General features: G+C 43.3%; 1 protein-coding gene across 4 annotated transcripts in view; it reads left to right on the forward strand.

Moving 5' to 3' along the window:
* The first annotated feature begins 2796 nt into the window (after window positions 1-2796).
* Window positions 2797-19625, forward strand: part of RIMKLB (ribosomal modification protein rimK like family member B) — a 48903-nt gene continuing 32074 nt past the window's right edge. The window contains exon 1 of one of the 4 annotated variants that reach the window (XM_060113121.1): window positions 2797-2819. The gene's annotated coding sequence lies outside the window, so the exon portion shown is untranslated. Of the gene's footprint in view, window positions 2820-11820; window positions 11842-12297; window positions 12321-12499; window positions 12729-19625 lie in introns of those variants that run through there. The other 3 variants (XM_060113123.1, XM_060113122.1, XM_060113120.1) reach the window with 3 other exon arrangements.

Here is a 19625-nt window from a genome sequence, read left to right on the forward strand (position 1 = left end):
AATAAATAAAAATTTAAAAAGAAAAATTGATGTGAACCTGGTAGCGCCAAACTGGAAGTGGTTAGGTGTATTCCACCAACAGGATCTTGGAGTGAGACTTGTAGAGAAAAGGCAGAAGCAAAGCAAGAGAATCATGGCTTGGCTATAGCTTAAGGCCTCTTGGGCTACCCTTAGGTTTCAATATTGCAACCCTGAGGTATTTTCAGGCTTAGATTTTGGTTTGCTTATATAGGCCACCTTGGAATTAGAGCCACCTCAGTCTAATGGCCCCTTGCTTAATGAATTTAATGATTTCTCTCTTTTGACCATCATCTTGTACGTGATTCACCAAAAATTTGGTATTAGCGGCACTCTGTCACCATCAGAGTTGAGTTGCTCTTGTCTCCTTGTGAAACTGATTATGATGTCAGGTTCATAGAAGAATTTGTTTTGGGGGAATTCCCTGGCAGGGTAGTGGTTAGGACTCCAAGCTCTCACCGCCGAGGGTCTGGGTTCAATCCCCGGTGGGGGAACTAAGATCCCACAAGCCATACAGCATAGCCCCCCAAAAATTTTTTTTGTTTTTGTTATTCATCTCTTTTCTGTTCTACAAGCACAGCGAGACCATCTGATGTACTGCTGATGGCTGTGAATATGCATTTAAGGCCTTTGGACAACACAGTGCACCAAGGAAACAACCATGATTAGGAGGGTAATACCAAGAGTGAAGTATATTCCTTAATCAGGACCTCCCAGTTGTTCTCAAATAAATCAGAGAATGTACCTGAAGGGTTATCAACCCCTGGCTATTAATAAATAGCCAAGTGGCTATTTATTAATCTCTTGTATTTGGTACAATACCAGTTGCGTTGATCCAGCTGCAACAGGAGACATTCTGCTATGGCACACATTTCTCCTTGTTCAGCTGATAAGTAACGTTAAGCAATTCTATTATCTAAAACCATCCTAGCAAGAAAGTCTAGGGACTCTTGTTGTGCAACTATGGCCTTAGTGATAGATTCAGAGATGATTGCCAGAGTTAAAGGCCTTCCAGGAAGTGACCTTCCTTATTCACCTGGAAAGGCTGCAGGAATCCTGCAAACAGGGTAGCAGGCCAGTTTTTCCCAAGGGGCTTTATTGACTCCACAAAGTCAACCTTAGTTTTACTCTGGGCTTTAAATTGCTTTTAGAGCTGCACTTCTGTCCTTGTAAGGACTCAAGTTATAAGGCAAGTACAAAGTACAGTTGTTTTTAATTCCACAAAGAATAGTGTTGCAACCTGAAGGAGATCAAGAGGCTGACCCACCCACCCAAATACATTATCTTCAATGAGTTTCTTCATATTAGGGAGATTTCCAACTAAGAGGGAAAGATTCCCATGTTCTAGATTTAGAGCCCTGTGTCTTTGGAATATTTTCGTAAATGCTTCCACAATGACCTCAGAATGTTTTTCTTTCCCTCTGGATACATAGTTTCATTTTAGCTTAGGAGAGAACGCCTAAAAAAAGGTTTTGAAATCAGCTTCCAATGAGGCCAACTTCTGACCACAGGCCTATTTTTAAAAATATATATCCTCCCTCCCCCACCCCCAATATCTTGTCGGGTTTCAGCTGGGACAAACAGTAAATGCCTGGTAGTTTTGACCAATCCCATGGATGCAAGAGGTGTCTCCAAAGAGGGTGCAAAAGATACTACCTTCCCCAAATCCGGAGCCACTTCCAAAAATAGCCCAAAGAGAGAGCTAGCAACAATCAGTAGAATCCTAGCCACAAATAGAATACAGCCCACGTTTCTGTCCGGCTGTATTTTTGTGCCCCCAACCTGAGGACTGAGGTTCCCGCATATGCACATAAGAACCAACAACCTGAGTGCCCCAGGCAGGCAGAGAGCCAAGCCATGTCCTCAAGACACAAGTTGAGACAAGAAGGCAATCGCTGCCTCTAGGAGAGAAGCGAAGGATAACAAGTGGGTACCCCCAAATCAACTTCAAACCCTGAACTTGGTAAGGAAGGGACAACTGAAACTTTACCTTCCTCTCTTGACCAGGTGCCACAGACAGAGATCTGGGAGAACTGACTTTTTAAGAACTCTTACCCTTGGCGCACTTCTGCCAGTTTCCCTGAGATCCGGTCTGCAGGGTGTCCCAGTGGGTCTTTTTTAAAAAATATATTTATTTATTTTTGGCTACATTGGGTCTTCGTTGCTGTGCGCGGGCTTTCTCTAGTTGCGGCGAGCAGGGGCTGCTCTTTGTTGCGGTGCGCAGTATTCTCATTGCGGTGGCTTCTCTTGTTGTGGAGCATGGGCTCTAGGTGCACGGGCTTCAGTAGTTGTGGCACACAGGCTTAGTTGCTCCGTGGCATGTGGGATCTTCCCTTACCAGAGCTCGAACCCATGTCCCCTGCATTGGCAGGCAGATTCTTAACCACTGCGCCACCAGGGAAATCCACCCAGCAGCTCGTATTCTGGTAACTAGAAACTGTAGAGGAGGAAAAGTAATTTTCTTTCTACTTTTTATAGTGAGAGAAGTGCCCTTGTGCTCTAGGGCACCTCTTGACTGGATCTAGGTTAAAAGTTCCCCACTGTGTCCACTGTAATTCAAGATTGTCTGTGGTGAGATTAATAGACTTGTTCAGTCTTAAAATTTTACTCACCTGAAGCCTCACACTGGACCTAGTCCAGTTTAGGTCAGACCCAGTCCAATCCCCGACCCAGTCCGGTTTTTAAGTTGGACTCTGGCTGGTTTCCGGACCCAGTCTGGAAAAACTCAGATAAAGTCTGACAGCTCATAACACGAGGATCCAAGAGGGACTTGGACACAGAGAAGCAGACACAGAGAAGCAGTGAGTTAAAGGGGCTACATGGATACGTCCACCTGGTTCCTCATTTCTCCTGGGAGGGGTCCCTGGGGGGCTCCTTTGGGTCCTTCTTCTGACAACAGAACAGTTGAAAAGAGGCATATTAAAACTTTAAGTAAGAGTTTATGTGAACTAAAATCAGTTCTAATTGGGCAGCTTTCCACCGATGGGAGCTGGGGAGAGACTTACATAGGGAAAAGGGAGAAACAAGGAAATTATTGATGGGTGGATTAAAATTATGGATGTAGCTGAAAGCCTATTTAGTGGCCATTCAGTCTAACGGCCCCCTGGTTTAATTAACTGAACAACATTTATTAAGATTTAGGGAGGGTTCCATGAAAGAATTGTGAGGAAATCAGTGATTATCAAACTTTAGTGCATCAAAATAAACCAATGTATATCATCACAATGAAGATTCTTCAGCTTCTTAGGGATTTCAGTTTGGTACGATTGTGGGGTAGGGATAAGAATCTGCAAACACCTCCAGGTGTTCTTACTAAAGGTAGGCCTTCTTACTTCTTACCAGTATTTCTCAAACTTGAGCGTGAGTCAGAATCCTCTGAGAATATAATTGCCAGATAAAATGTGGAATGGTCAAATAAATTTGAATTTCACATTTTTAGTATAAGCATATCTCAAAAATTGGGGATTCCCGGTGGCGCAGTGGTTGGGAGTCCGCCTGCCGATGCAGGGGACACAGGTTCGTGCCCCGGTCCGGGAGGATCCCACGTGCCGCGGAGCGGCTGGGCCCGTGAGCCATGGCCGCTGAGCCTGTGCGTCCGGAGCAACGGGAGAGGCCACGACAGTGAGAGGCCCGCGTACCGCAAAAAAAAAAAAAAAAAAAAAATTGAGACATCAACTGTTGTTTTAACTAAAATTCAGATGTGCTTTCTTTCCAAGTGTCACTAAATCCTTCAAAATAGCAGTTTAAATTTTCCTTGTGGCAGATATTTGTGATTGTTGTCTGTTTTGTCTTTTTTCAGAAATTTCAAATGACGCAGTTTCATCAGGAGATTATTCTCTTTATCTCTGATTCACCTATTGACCTTTTTATAAGAATCTTCTGTCCTACTTCTACAGTCACCTTGGTAATGTACTGGGTAACAAAAAGCTCAATAAACTGTTATACCAAATCTTTCATACTTTTATCTTTTTTCTTAGTTTCTCCGTTTACTTTCACACCTCCGTTTTGTCTCTCCACTGCTTTCCCGTCCTAAATCTGTTTCTCTGCTTTTGTTCAAGTCGTCTTCGTTGAAATGTCTCCCGGGACTTTCTCTTTCCTTTCCTTTTCTTTCTTTCTGTTTTCTTTCTCCTCTTTTTCCTTCTCCTGAAGCCTTCCATGACAAAATTAAAATCTGTAGAAACAAGTTAGCGCACTAGGGACCAGGCCACGGTATTGTGTTCCAGAAGGAGGTTCTGTTCTGACAGTCCTTTTGCAAGACCAAATTCCCAGTCAGGGGAAAAGAGAGCTTCAAGAAACAATTGCTTTGCCCGAGGATCTGTTGGGAGAGTGATGGATGGCACTGCACTGAGAACTGCCGGAAAAGGAAGGGAGACCTTGCCAGGCAGCGTGAGGGGAGGAGGCGGCTGGGAGAAAGAGCCAGTCAGGAAGAGCTAGGAAAGGGGCGGAGAATGGGCTGCCTGTATATGCTGCCTGCAAGACCTTTCTGCAGATGTTGTGTCTTTGTGAGCTGACTGCAGAGGCCATGTGCATGCAGACTGTATGTGAATGTATGCGTTGCTTATTTCAGATCGTGGGTCTATGAACCGCTGACTGCAAGAAACAGGAATGTATTGTTGAAAGGATTTTGCAGTCAGAGTGCTTGTTTGTGGTTGTGTGGTATGTGTGACTGACTTTTTGCCAAATGCGCTCTTCTGATGCCAACTCTGAGAGTTTAGTGGAAGTCTGGCCAACTAAGCTAAGACACAACAAAGTCAGAAGGAAATATGGGGGCAACCTGAGATGGAAATAGAGAAGCTGTTGCAACGAGAGAAAAAAAAAAAGACTTGGAGAAAGGGGAAATGAATGAGAAAACAGAAAATAAGCAATAAAAATTCCTTCCTTAGAAAAGGAAGAAATTTGAAAGGAAGACAAAGAAAAGCAACATTCTTCCAGATGCAGGCACTATACATACATACATACATATATATATATATATATACATATATATATATATATATACACATATATATACATATATATATCCCTACATCTTCTGGTGCCTTGGTGAGATATTTCTTGGCTTTTCTCCCTTATTTCTTTCTAGACGCAGTTCATCGTGGCATATTTATTACACGTATATTTTGGTTACACCAGGGGATATTTTAAAACTTAACAGTTATCCAGAAAGGAACATTAGTAGCTCTTAAATGAGAAAGGATTTTTGGTTGCTATTGTTAGACAGGAGCGCTATTGGACATAATGGAAAGACATTCAGTTTTGATCAGAGATTAATTGAATTTTAATTCTTTAAAATGTTTAAGCGATTAAAACAGTACGTGAAGTGCATGACATTTCAAAAGCAGGGGTGTTGAAATACAGTTTCCACATTCCAAAGGTGGTTATTGTTGCTACTATGATTATTAACAATTTAACAGGCACTACCTACACCTGCAATGAGATATTTAAATTAGTCACGAGAACTTCTAGATCTCGACTGACCGATAAACACAGAGGCAGCATAACTTTGAACTTGGATGTGGACTGGGGAGGGAAGTCCTAGTTGGGACCATCCCAGTTTCGCTTTGTTGCAAACACACTACATATTTTGGATGGTTTCAAACTGCAACCATTATGGTGTCTTCCTCAGCTCTTTGCTTGCTTCATTTTTAAAACCTTAGAAGTTATTAGAATTGTATTTCCAGTATACTAATTTTGCTCCATGCGCTAATATGTTTTTTGGTTCATTCGGCCATCTTTTCCTCCCTTTCCACTATTGTTTTCATCTGCCCCTCTCCTTTTATTTTCTTCTTTCATCATGTTTTCCTGGTTTTGATTAAAATTCACTTCACTTCTCTCCTCACCACTCTCTCCTTTATGGAAATTATTCCTTTTCAGGCCTTGTCTTTTTCCTCATTCCCTTCTCTGGTGTCTTTGTCTCCAGCAGAGGGGTCTGATGTTGATATGAGGTAGGGAATGAGGCCTGGGAGAAAGCAGCCTGGGAAGAGGGAAGAGGGCGGAGGAAGCGGTGCTTCAGCTGTTTCTGCCATTAGCCTATAAAAGGCTGCCTGAAGTCCGCCTCTGTAAATTCCTCCCCTCCCATCCCCACAGTCCCCCCTGCAAAGGGTCTCTCCACTTCCCCACCTTAAATCCCACCTCCCCTACCCCCCACCCCACTACTTGGGTGACATCACTCTCTACCAGCTGTGACTGCCAGGGACACTGACCTACTTTTGCCCTCTCAGTCAGGCACTAAACCCTGGTTTGTCTTTTAAACCCTGACTTTCTGCTAAACCCTTTTTGCCCCAACATATCAGTGGGTCCCTTTTTGAGCCGCCAAACATTTCAGTTCCCCACAAAAATAGTAGTTTTTATTTTTAGTAACGGAAGTTGGAGAAAAAGCTTAATGATAAAAAGCTTCTACGACTTTAGCAAATCCATCTATGACTTAAGTGGATTTGTACTTTGTTGATTAAAATGGAATCTATATGTATTTGGACAATAACATTAATAATAATTTTTTGGTTGACTCTTTATATGTATGGTTGAGGAATGGACTATGAGATCCTTTGTGACAAATTCCAAATATATATATATATTCCATATATATATATATATATATATATATATATAACCATTATTTATCAAATGTTTGTATATGATGTTAGAGACATAAGCCAAAATAGCAGGCATCAATATCCAAATAAAACTTTACATACTAAGTAGTGGGAAGAAACTGCCAACAAAATCAATTGTGTAGCCTTTGAGGGATTATAAAGAGTTGGTTAAGAGTATGTACTTTGATGCTTGGATCCAAATCACGGTTTTGGCACTTGCTAGCTGTGTGAGGTTGAAAAAGTTACTCAACGTCTCTGTTCCTCAGTTTGCTCATTTGTAAAAAGGAGATAACTCAAGCGCTGTAGGGTTATTAGGAGGATTAAACATGTTCTAAGACATATTAGGTTTATTATGAGACTGGGGACAGATATAGAACTATATGTGTTTCAAATATTTCTGTGGCAATTTCCTCATTCACCGTTTATTTACTAAGCAAGCCAGTGTTAATAGGTCCTCTATCTTGGTCTCCATTGTCTGCCCTAGTTGTCCAGAAAAGTTTTGGGAAAGTAGCCAGAAGGTTTGGAACTTGTATATTTCGAGAGATTTGCCTAGTCATTCCACTGTGTCACTCATTTTTTTCTTTCTCTTCACTGTCTCCTCATGCTCCTAGGATGAATCCCAAACTGAAAGGCACTGAGAGAGAGAGAGACCAAAAAATCAAGGAAACAGTTAGTTTGGGGGAGTCAGGTGGAGTCGATGGAAGAAGGGTTAAATAGAAGAGCAAGGAAGATTAAACAAATCTAGCTTGATGATCAAAATGGCTTTGTAACCCAAGAGAGCAAAAATGATTTAAAAACAAAATGTAGAAATAGGGTAGATAAGGATTTGGACACAACAGATATAAATTGTTCTGTTTCTTTGCATCAAGGATAACTGCATGCACTTAGATTAATGAACAGAACTCCCTAGTCTAACTTTTTCGATGTGCAGAAGATAGCAAACTGGACCAGGACAATCATGGTTGTGGCAGATCATTAGGATGATCCCAGAACGCATTCATTCATTCATCCATTCAATCTGTAAATGTTTGTTAATCATTCAAGGTGCTGCTGGTGACATAGGTGTGTGGCAGATCCTACAGCCCATGCGTGGTTCGATACCATCATTTCTATGGTTGAAATGTCAACAAATTCAATCCGGTGTCTCCCTGCACCTAGTGGAGGGTTCTTGTTTTCTTTTTTTCCCCTATTATTTGAGGCTTCCTCTGTTCTTTAAAAGAGAGCATGCTGCTGCCTTTCCACCTTTGCTTAGTCCATCCTCTCTTCTTCTATTCTTCCCAGACTGAGATACTTTTATGATACTCCAGTGGATAGGGAATCAGGAGACTCGGAATTGCCACCAATGATTTTATCTCATTGCCTTGATTTTCCCTTCTGTCAGAAGAGACTAACAATATTTACTCAACATTTCAAGGTTGCTTGAGGCTTACATCGAGTTTATAAATGCTGAGTGCTTTAAATTAAGAACATTTTACAAATGGTTATCTCTTTAAGACACGATTCTCAAGCTGTCATGTATCTAAGATTCAACTTGGTAAGCTTGTTAAATTTGCAGACTATTGGCTGATTCCATAAGTTTTTTGTTTGGCTCAAAAAAATGCAGATACCCGGGCTCATTCAGAAGGTCGGGGTGAAGGCCAAGGAATCTGCACTTTAAACATCCTGGTTTATTCCTGTGTAATACAGAAAAAGAAATAGTAGCCAGATGCAATTAAAGGAAGGGGAAAAACCTACATCACCTCTTTTTCTAGGGGGAAAAACCTACATCACCTCTCTTTCTAAGTCATTTTTTTCCTTTACACTTTTTCTTTCTCTGATGCAGCCAATCTGAACAGTCTTTCCTCCCTTTCCCCATCCCACCCTCCTTTGTGTCTGGCATCTGTATTTTCTTAGCATAGTTAGAGAGGCGCTCAGCTTACTGTGCACAAATGGAGTGGAGGGAAAGGAGGAGGGATGTGGGTGGAGAAAGGCTAGATCAGGGTTTAGCTATTCTAACTGAAGACTGTTGCCGCCAGGCTGGTTCTAGCCGGCTGGCTCTGGGAGAGGAAGCACAGGGAGAGCTACATCCCCTGCAGCTGCTGCTACTGTTCTTATTTGCTAGTGTACGTTCTGATATAGGACACCCACTACCTTTTCTCCACCCACACGAATCACATTAGATACCCAGTGATGTACACTATTTTAGGTACTGAGAATAATTCTGGATTCATTCCTGTTTACAGTTTTTCTCTTTACTACTTTAGGCCTTAGTTTTGATCAAACCCCAGCTTGTTTGTTTGTCTTTAACCCCAGGAGAGAAAGATTTGCACCAGATGGTATCTATGGGGTACTTAAAGTTTTTGCTTGACCCGCAGTCTAGATAATAGGTGAGTTATGCTTTCTGGCTGATATAGATATACACCAATGCAACTCAAGTTGAATCAGAGAACCTGGGCAACTTTGTTGGGGGAGATTTTGTTTTCATCAAATCCTCTGTTTTATGTGCCTCGCCCACTATCTTCATATTGTCCACCAAGAACATTTCAATAAGGCGATACATGGATAATTCCAGCACCTCTTGTCTAATCCTCAGTCCCTTCAGCTTGGGTGAACATCAGTCTTGTGTAATAATAGCTAATATTTATTGCACGCTTCATATGTAGTGCATTATATTTAAGTTACCTCATTAATCCTTATAGTTCATTGAAATAGTTAATTTCATTTTGTTGATGAGAAGACTGAGGCTCATAGAGGCAACAATCCCATGACACCAGCAAATAAAGCTGGGATTTCAAATCAGATAAATCAGATTTATCTGACTCCAGAGATGTGAGGTTACTTATAATATGTCTTCTCAAGGGATTCAACCCACCCGCTCCTGAAGAGTATCAATTTATGGGTTAAAAATGAGTGGCGCATGATTAAACCAAGGTAAGTTACATGGCTACCAAAAGGAGATGTGAGTCCATACCTGACCAGACATAACTACCATGAAAACACAAAGATTATGGTTGAATCTAAGAAACTGAGCCTTTCCGGAAATGCTAAAAACAATTTCTGCTCCCTCATTACTTCATACAAAAATAGGAAGTATCAATTTAATCATTATTCATGTAAAGATTATCTTATAGAGTGACATATCATTGGTTTTGTTTTTAAAAATATACTTATGGGTTTTATTTCCCTGACTAGATTAAGTGAAAAGCAAAGTTGTTGTGTGTGTTATGAATTTCTTAGGATGTGTCTGGCACATAGTGACAGTATATTGAATGACAGCAATTTTTTTCTTTTTTCTTTTCTTTTTTTTTTGCGGTACGCAGGTCTCTCACTGTTATGGCCTCTCCCGTTGCGGAGCACAGGCTCCGGACACGCAGGCTCAGCGGCCATGGCTCATGGGCCAAGCTGCTCCGTGGCATGTGGCATCTTCCCGGACCGGGGCACGAACCCGCGACCCCTGCATCAGCAACATTGGCAGGTGGACTCTCAACCACTGCACCACCAGGGAAGCCCAATGACAGCATTTTTTAAAGAGACAAGTGGCCTGTTAGTTAATAGTCTCATACCCCCTATCCACAGTTTCACCTATACAACCTGGTTTTCTTGGGCAGTGCATGGTTACTGTGAATGGGGATCCTCTGCTGGGCATGCCCGCGACCTTTTCTCTGTGCCAATTTCCCTATGTATTTGGTGTCAGATTCTCATTGTGTTCCTATCTCTGTGATCAAGCTTTCTTTGATCACAAAATGATTCTCTTCTTTTCCTCTTTAGATTGAAGGGAAGTACTTCATGTTCCAGGAGATAATATCAGAGTGGAGTAAATAGCAACATTTTAGTTCTGTAGACTTTTCCCCCCTTTCTTCTGAAGGTAGTATATCATATAACACTTTTGTACCTCTAAATGTATCTTTCGTGAAAATAGTTCACCATCCTAGGTTACCCTGTGTCAAAACGTGCAGTAAACACTTAGTTAACACCCTAACTACATTTCTCAGTCACGGTACTCTCAAGTCCCCCTGAGGTAAATCAGCAAAACAAAAAACAAAAAAACAAAGCAGACCCTAAAGATTGGGAAAGGAATGCTGAAAAGAATTTGTTGGCTGACGGGACTGAGAAGGGATTGTGATCTGCAAGAAGGCAAACATGTTAGGACATACTCTCTCACATCTGGGCTATCTGGTGTAATAAATGACTAAGGTTATTTGGAAATGAATCTTCCATATAAAGTATGGTTTATCACAGGATATTGAATACAGTTCCTTGTGCAATACAGTAGGACCTTGTTGTTTGGATATTCTATTATATACAATGCACCTGCTAATCTCAAACTCCCACTCCATCCCTCCCCCAACCCCTCTCCCTGAACTCTGTTCTCTGTGTGTGAGTCTGTTTCTGTTCTGTAGATAAGTTAGTTCATTTGTGTCGTATTTTAGATTCCACATACGACATCACTTGGTATTTGTCTTTCTCTGTCTGGCTTAACTTTACTTAGTATGGATAATCCCTAGGGCCATCCATGTTGCTACAAAAGCATCATTTCATTCTTTTTTATGGCTGAGTAATATTCCATTGTATATACATACCACATCTTTACCCGTTCATTTGTGGATGGATATTTAGGTTGTTTCCGACCTATTCATATTCTTACCCTCCTTTATGGAGGAGTTTTTCGACCTTCCTCACTAGAGGGAAATTACCAGCAACATCTTAAACAATCTTCTATCCCTTCTCAGCCATACTGCGAAGAAACACACTAAAGTGTAAATGAAAAAAAGTGTAAAACATTCATTTTACACAGTTTGGAAATTTACAAAATGCTTGTAAGTCTATTATCACATTTCATTCACACAGCAACCCTGGAATATACTCTTTTCATAACAAAGGATCAGAGGAAGTTAAGTTACTAGGTTAATTAACAAATAACAAGGTTTACACTGGTTTCTAAGCGGCAGAGCTGGCTATACCACGGTGCCCCGCCTGTATCTTAAAACCTGCCTAAAGCCTGGCGAATACATGATGTTTAAAAATTGGCCTCACTATATACAGAGGCATTGTCCTTACTCTGTACAGGGACAAGGACTTTATGGGTGTTTACGGTCTTTGTCCCCCAAACCTTTGCCTCCGGAGGGAAGACCGCGGTTTGAGGGGACTCGAGGGGGAGGCGGTCCTCAGGGCGGTGCGGGAGGTGGGCGGGGACGGGCGGGAGGGGTGGAGGCGCGGACACGCACTCCGCACACTGCGCCTGGGAGACTCGGTGGGCTCGCGTCAGGGTTCAGAGTGTGGGGGAATGGGGCTGGAGGAGGGACGGTGAGGGCGGGGAGGGTGTACAAAGGAAGGGATTCACCACGCGGTTTCGAGTTGGGAACAAACCTCGCCCCTCCACCCGTTTCCCTTTCTCAGTGAGGACGGTTTGGCGGCGGGTGGGGAAAGCGCGTCCTCGAAGCGCTCTCGCGCTCCCCTTTTCCTCCCGGCGCGCACGCGCGCCCCATCGCCTCTCCTCGACCCCAGAGGCCGCGAGGGTTGCGTGTGAAGACGGGACGCCTGGGGGTCGGGTCCTGACGCAGGTGTCAGATCCGCTTGGCCAGGTTTGGCCGGCTGGCTGGCCCTGCCCCTCGCTCGGCCGGCGGCTCGCCGCGCCGCCGCGCCTGGAGGGCGGGGCCGGGGCCGGGGCGCGCACGGGTTCTCGGCGCGCACGGGTCCTGGGCACGCGGGCGGACGGCGCGCTTCGCCTAGGTCTGGGGGAGTGCGGGGCGGTCTCCACCGGCGTCGCGCGCGCTGTGTGAGAGCGGGGTCGCGCGCGCGCACGCCAGGCGAGTGAGGGAGTGTGAGGGAGTGAGGAGCAGTCGGGTGTGCGTGTGTGTGGGTGTGTGTGTGGGGGGGTGAGTGTGAGTGTGTGGGGGGGGTGAGGGAGAGCCAGACCGACCGCGCGGCTGTGAGAGGGGGCGAGTGGGCGAGGGCGCCGGGCCAGGCTGTGGGAGCCGTGGCGGCGGCGGCGGAGAAAGGAGGCGGCTCCCGGCCTCCCGACCCCCTCCCCCTCCTCTCCTCGGACTTACTGCCCGCCCGGCCGCCCGCCCGCGCAGCCCTCGGAGGCCCCAGCCGGGCGCCGCCGGCCGAGAGCCAGGGAGGAGTCGCCCCAGCCAGGTGAGCGGGACCCTTCGCGTTCCCTCCCCGGGGGTCGTGGCGAGAGGCGGAGGCGCGCCCGAACCCCGCCGCCTGCGGCGGCCGAGTTGGGCAGAACGGGCTCCTGACGAGCGGGGCCGGGCCCGGGAGAGGACAGGGCCGTGCGCGGCTGGGGCCCAGGGCTTGGGGAGGCCGGTGGTCGCCTCAGAGCCGGGGGCGGCGGGGCGCTCGGCGGACCCCGGCCTGGGCGTCTGCGCCGGGAGGGGCTGAGGATGCCGGTGGGTGCGGGAGGCTGGAGGGAGGCGGCGGCCTCGGGCGGGGAGCAGTGTGGTCTCTCCTCGGCGAGGGGGTGTGGTGACCCTGGGGATGCGCGTCGGAGCCACACACGCGTGGCGCTAACCTGTGCTCGGCAGCGTGATGATCTCTGCCTCCACTGCTGCCATCAGACAGATTCCTGTGGTGTGTGACCGAGGCGGGAGGGGCTGGTATTGGTCCCTCAATTATTCTGTTTTAATTCCACGCTTTCCTCCTTACGTGTACATTTTTAGAAGAGTGACAGCCATTCCTCTTTTTCTTTTGAAAGCCCTCTGAATAAGATGGGTGACAGTAATTGCTTGTCTCGTTTGATTTTTTTAACAGCATTTGACCGTGATGCAGATCCCCCCCCCCGCACCGCAATAAATCCAAAGCAGTTAGGGGATAATTACTTCAGATTTGCCTTACTAATTTTTCCTTATCGCTGATAGCAGATTTGTCATCCCCTGTATTTTCTCCCATTTGTGTTTACGGATAGAGATGGGGCGTTAATTCTCTTCTGTGAGTGGGATTATTATAGTAACCGTGTTGAATGTAACCTCGATGTAAATTCTTTGCTTGTGCCGTTTTCTCATTAATTACAGGAATTGTTCCCACATCTTTGTGGAGTTGGGTTAAATTTAAAGTCTGTATGGAAACTGCATGGGCAGCCTAATATGGAAGGTTTTCCTTTTGTGGGCTTGATATTTTGATTATGGATGATTTAATTTTTAACTGTAACCATTAAAATGTAAATGTTATTTATTTTAGATCTCATTTCATAGCATCGGATAGTTCTAAGGTCTTTTTAAAAAGAAAAAAAGGATTTCTTAAACAATTGACTGTCCAAATACTTTAACATATTCACTTGAAATAAAACACTCTCTGAAATTTTAGTCATGGAGAGTCACCATAACTTCTGGAATGAAAAGCTCTAATAGAGTCATAATATAGTTCGATTTCTTTTATAATGGTTACTGGATTTAGTAAGTGTGTCAAAGGGGAGGAGGCCTATTTTGTTTTGACGTAATCTTTTGTTTATTCCAGTCTATCTTGGTTAGGTATTCGTTTCCTTCGTTCACGTCATAGACTTAGTTGTTTGTTTGGCAACATGGCTGTTGATGTTTTTTCTCTTTCTCTGTCTCCCTTGTTTTCTCTCTTGTCTTCTCTTACCCCCGCCAGGTGCTGGAGTCTGCTTGTCAGGCAGGGAGGCAGTCTGTGGGATTCTGAAAACAGAGCCAAGAAGGGGAACCGCAAATTGAGTCACATTCAGCCCTCTCCTCAGTGAAGAGCCACTTTTCTCTTCCTGCCTTTCCCCCTGTAGGGGGTAAGGAGCTGTATATCTAACCTTCAGACTTTTGGCTATGAGCTACAATTCCACTTATCTTAGTTTCTAGTTGGATAGCTTTAAATTTTTTTTTTTCATGTTTCCTGTTGAAGATGATAGCATCTGGGGGTGCAGGGGAGAGTGACAAGAAGAAATTATCCTTTTTTTTCCTTTTCCCTTCTCATTCAGTCCCCTCTTCCTCACCAGAGGGAAATACCAGCAATATCTTGTATATCTTCTACCACTTCTTAGCCATACTGTAAAGAAAGTTCTAAAATGAACATTCTTTTTTTTCTCTAAACACCAACCAAACTTCATGCGTTACTTTGTTGGGGCACAGGATGAAACATACCTTTTAAATTATCTCCCAATTCTTTCTTTCCCCAGTTGGTATTCCCATGGGGTTTGCTACTGGGGTAAGTCACTAGACGGATCAGTCTCTCAAATCCTCTCCCCCTCCCAATGAGCTAAAAGACTGAGCACCGTGAACCCTGGAACAGATTAGGGGAATGGGACACAGTAGAGTGAGTTGTTCCACACGTTGGGACATAGCTTTTATCGTCTTCTGGGGAGCAGGCATAGAGACCTAAACACAGAAAATGGGTGGAGGAAGAACTCCTGTACCCACAAACAGGCCATGAAGAGTGAGAAAACCAAACATAAAGTAAGGAGGGTGAGTTCTTGTATGTTGCTTGCTGACAACTGTTTTTTGGGGGTGGATTTGTAGGAGATTTTATGGCTGATTAGTTTACAAAGAATATTCTCTGCAAGTGGGATTAAGCCATAAGCATTTGAGAAAAGAGCCTTTAGAATTGTTCTCGTTACGCTCTTGAGGGGTAGGTAGATAGTGATAAGAACAATGAAGAAAGTAGTATGTTTAGATGTTAGCTGTACTGGCATGTGCAGTTGTTTCAAGAGAGGTTGAATCGGGAGGTTAGGTACAGGTGTTGGGTAAATTGTCCTGCATTACTTGGGAATTTTCCTGCTTGTCATATTAAGTGTTGTGAAGAAATAATGTAGTACCTCCAAAAATATCTGTACATAATATATTTTACATTTATGTGCCATATGTATCTGTGTAAATGTTTGGTTTGCAGAAAAGGACTGATTTTCTGGCTTCATGGTAACTGATGCCATGGTGTCATTTTCCGTGTTTTCTTTTCCAATGTTTTTTCCCTTTCAAAATTGGCTTGGAGGACAAAAGTCACAGGGCTAGCCAGATCTACTCCCTGAGAGCCTGGTCTGCACGGAACCCATCTGCTTATGTCTTTTTCCCTCTCCTTACTGCCCCAACCCCAGGCCCCACTTTAATTGTTAACAAAGGTTGTATAGTGATGATAGAAAGTAGCAGTAGCTTTGGGTTGTTTGTTTTTTATGCGAAACTGAAAAAATAAAATTTTTAATTTTAAACAGCTACGTTTAGATATTATGTTGTACAATTTGCCTGGTGTTTGATTTTGAAAATAGCTCTGGTTTTTTGATACCCCTTTGTAATTCAGCATAACACAGTCCTTTAAAGTAACTCCTAACCCTTAACCATGTCCTTTTGAGGTTCTATGCTGCCCACTGGGGATAATAGTAAAGAATACAACAGATGGGGATTCTGTCCTCATAGAGTTTACTGTCTAATTTCATTGGTCCTCTTGTTTCAAGAGAGGTTGAATGGAGGGCGGGGGCGGGGGGCAGATTAGGTACAGATGTTGGGTAAATTGTCTTTCATTACTTGGCAACTTTACTGTTTGGTCCTTTCCCCTGTCAATCACTTCTCCCAGCAATGTCTGGAGGAGTCTACTGGATTGTGAATTGACGAATTAGCAGAACAAATTTGTGTACATGTTGATATGCCAGGTTTTTTTTTTTTTTTTTTTTTTACTACCTTTCAAACGTGGCAGCACACCACCAAGTTGTGATCAAAAAAAATAATCCAAACCTACCTCTTAAATGTGTTTGCTCTGTTCAGTTCCTTAACGGTCCCCTTTTTGTTTCCCTCTCTCCATCTCTCTCTCTTTTAACCACGTCTGATACTAGCTCTTAGCTTCATGTTCTTAGAAATACAGAAATAAGGTCTCCAGGCTTCCCTGGTGGCGCAGTGGTTGAGAGTCCGCCTGCTGATGCAGGGGACATGGGTTCGTGCCCTGGTCCGGGAGGATCCCACATGCCGCGGAGCGGCTGGGCCCGTGGGCCATGGCCGCTGAGCCTGCGCGTCTGGAGCCTGTGCTCCGCAACGGGAGAAGCCGCAACAGTGAGAGGCCCGCGTACCAAAAAAAAAAAAAAAAGAAATAAGGTCTCCAAGATAGAGCATGGATTTGCTATAAAAGATCAGACAGGTTCTGTCTTACTGCTCTGCTGTCCCGTATTTGGCAGTATTTCAGACTTTGATGCTTTATCAGAAAACTACATCTTGAAAATTCATGCAGGTTTGCCCAAATACAGCAAGCTTGGAATTCTTCCCTGATGCTTTGGAGTTCTCAGTTGTTAGCTTATTCCTTTGACATGTGATGTAGTTAGCCATATCTGCAAAGCCTTCTTGAATATGTTAACAGCTTCCCAACCCTTTTTACAGCATAGTGTCCGGAAAGAAAATTTCGAAGGAAGGCCTGACATTTAACATGTTAAATGTGATGAACTTTGAGCTGTACTGTGCATTGCATCTCAGGAACATTTTTTAAATTTTGTGCCACGTTCCAGAGATACTTTGATGTAACATTTCTCTGTTAAGTGAAATCATTAGCAATGTTATTTGGATTCCAGAGAAAACTTAGGTTTTGTTTATACCACAGACTATTTTAGGAATTTTAGTAACAAAGCTACAGGTTATTTAAGTAAAGGTAACATATTTTTTTGACCCTTTAGTTGGGAATGTGTAAACATTTGCATGTTAATTTGCTCATGACAGTTTTTTTCCTTTTCCAGTTTTCTTTTTATTGTAAAATACACACAAAATTTCCATCTTAACAGATTAGTGGTATTAAGTACATTCATATTGTGCAGCCATCACCATATGCATCTCCAGACTCTTTCATTCTGCATAACCGAAACCCTATACCCATAAAACAATAACTCCCTAATCTTTAAATGCCCCAGCCATTAACGACCATCATTCTACTTTCTGTGAATTTGAGTACTTTAGGTTGTGGGGCATAATGTCGTCAAGGTTCATTCACGTTGTAAGCATCTGTCAGCATCTGATGCCTTTTTAAGTCATTAGATGCTGATACATTCATTTTGCTTATTATTCATCTGTCAAATGTACACGTGGGTTGCGTCCACCTTTTAGTTATTGTGAATAATGCTGCTCTGAACATGTGTGTACAGATACCTCTTTGTGACTCAGCTTTCAGTTCTTTTGGGTATATACCTAAAAGTGGAATTGCTGGATTGTATGGTGATTCCAATTTTAATTTTTTGAGGAACTGCCATACTGTTTTCGGCAGCAGCTGCACCATTTAACATTCCCACCGGCAGTTGGCAGGGCTTCCAGTTTCTACACGTACTCCCCAAAACTTGTTATTTTCTGTTTTCTTTTTTCTTTCTTTTTTTTATTGTAACCATCCTGTGAGGTAGTTTTGTGTTTTTATTTACATTTCTTAGTGCTTAGTGATGTTGAGCATTTTTTCTTATTCATGACGTTTTAACATCAGATCATTTTTAGTTCTGTTGGGGCTGGGGGTTTGTCTCTTTTGTTTACCATGGTATCTTTAGGGAGAGTGCGTAGTAGGCCCTCAAATATTAATTGAATGTATTATGCAGTTGAATGCTTAGTTTTGTGTACTTAGTAGTTTATCTTTTTTGGCTATAATAAAGAATCCCCAAATATCATTGCGTTGGAAGTTTATTTCTCATGAAAAAGAGATAGTAAGCAGTCTAAGGCCACAGCACCGCGCAGTTGTCAGGGATTCGAGTTCTTCTAACACTTAGCTGCGCTTTTCTTAGGGTTGACTCTTGTCCTCTGTCCAGATGGTTGTTGGAGCTGTAGCCATGACACCCACATTCCAGGTAGCAGAATGGAGGAAGGGCCAAGGAAGAGTACATCTCTTTAGCATGCTTCCTGGAAGTTGGAGTGCAGTACTTTGGCTCAGCACTCTGCGACCATATCTAGTTGCAAGAAAGCCTACGGAATACAAATGCAGTCTCTTAGTCATACGGCATTGTGCTCAGGTAAATATCAGATCTGTTATTACAGAGGAGTAAGTGGAAAGTGGATATTGGTAGGCAGGTGGCAGTCTCTGCCATAGAGTGTGTGGAATTTGAAGTGACTCTGGGCTCTTCTACCAGTTTCTAATTTAGACAAATGACCTCTCTGCTAGTGCAGCCTTACCTGCCCAATGGGGACAATAATGTGTCACAGGGATGATTGTGAGGATTCAGTGAGAAGATACAAGTAAACTGTCTAACACAGTATTTGGTACCTATAATTACTCAAAAGTGAATTTATCCAAATTCCCTTCGATATCTTTAGATATAGTAGAAAAGAGTACAAGGGACCATATTGAGTATGTATAGGAAAATGGATATCCTCTCACTTTTCATGCAAAATCTTGTATATAGTTTTTTTAAGAAAAGGTATTATGATAGTGCTGTAAGGAGAGAGTATGAGTGAATGTGTCACGTAAAGTTTGGAAAATTAGATATTTGCTCTGTTTTTGAGGTATACTCTTTCAAGAATAAGTAGGGGACTGTCATCCATTTCTGTCACTGTAAAGTCAACTTTGATGGATTCCTAACCTGCTCCTGCTTTCACAGCCGTACAGTCTAACTTCAAGTTAATGTGCTAAGGAAAATGGCACCCAGACAGTGATATTTTTAAAGTGGCATCTTAGCTAAAGGATGAGATTGTGGAGGAACTATCGAAGTTTCTAAGGGACATTCGTTTAGTGGATGATGGGGTAACAGGTTTAGCACTATTACTCGGTTGTCTCTGAGATTTTCATTTTATCATTCATTTTCTGTACCCCTTTAATAAGTATATCCCCCCCCACACACAATGGGGTGTTCCTACCTTTCTCCCATCTTCCTTCTTAATGCTTTTGCCCCTCTGCCTCTTACTCCCATTCATTCTCATTTCGAGCAGAAATTCAGATCCACCTCCTAAAGAGACACTGGATAAGACAAGGAAAGGAAAGAGGGTAAAATTTCAAATGTATCCCAGATTGTGTTTTGTTGTGTTTTGGATTTTTTGGGGAGGCGGGGAAGCATTAGAACTTACTGAGATGGAGAGAAAAGCCTTGATAAACAGATCCTTGGTTTAAAACCTTAAGCATAACAAAGTAGGTGTTAAAAGGTACAATTAAAGTCAA

This window comes from Mesoplodon densirostris, chromosome 11 (assembly GCF_025265405.1).
Source record: "Mesoplodon densirostris isolate mMesDen1 chromosome 11, mMesDen1 primary haplotype, whole genome shotgun sequence".
NCBI lineage: Eukaryota > Metazoa > Chordata > Mammalia > Artiodactyla > Ziphiidae > Mesoplodon > Mesoplodon densirostris.